We start from the raw sequence: 246 nt of genomic DNA, 5'->3' as shown, positions 1-246 counted from the left end.
TCCCCCCCTCGCCACCATGCCAGACCTCAGGCCCCTCGGGTTTGGGCGCCCAGCGTGTAGGGGGACTTGGTGCCACCTTGCAGAAGCACCCTGCCCTTGCCAGGGCGTGGGGAAGGGGTCACTTTGGCAGAAAAGCCCCAGCGGTGGGTGCAGGGGCTGCGTGCCAGCAGCGGTGACAGGCACAATGTAAGGCAATAACCACAATTGCACTTCGGCTGCGGAAATTTCATCCCCTTCCGTCCGTCC

The sequence above is a fragment of the Egretta garzetta genome, unplaced genomic scaffold (genome assembly GCF_000687185.1).
Source record: "Egretta garzetta isolate BGI_Z169 unplaced genomic scaffold, ASM68718v1 scaffold270, whole genome shotgun sequence".
In the NCBI taxonomy this organism is placed as follows: domain Eukaryota; kingdom Metazoa; phylum Chordata; class Aves; order Pelecaniformes; family Ardeidae; genus Egretta; species Egretta garzetta.
Note: the sequence above shows the minus strand (reverse complement) of the source record.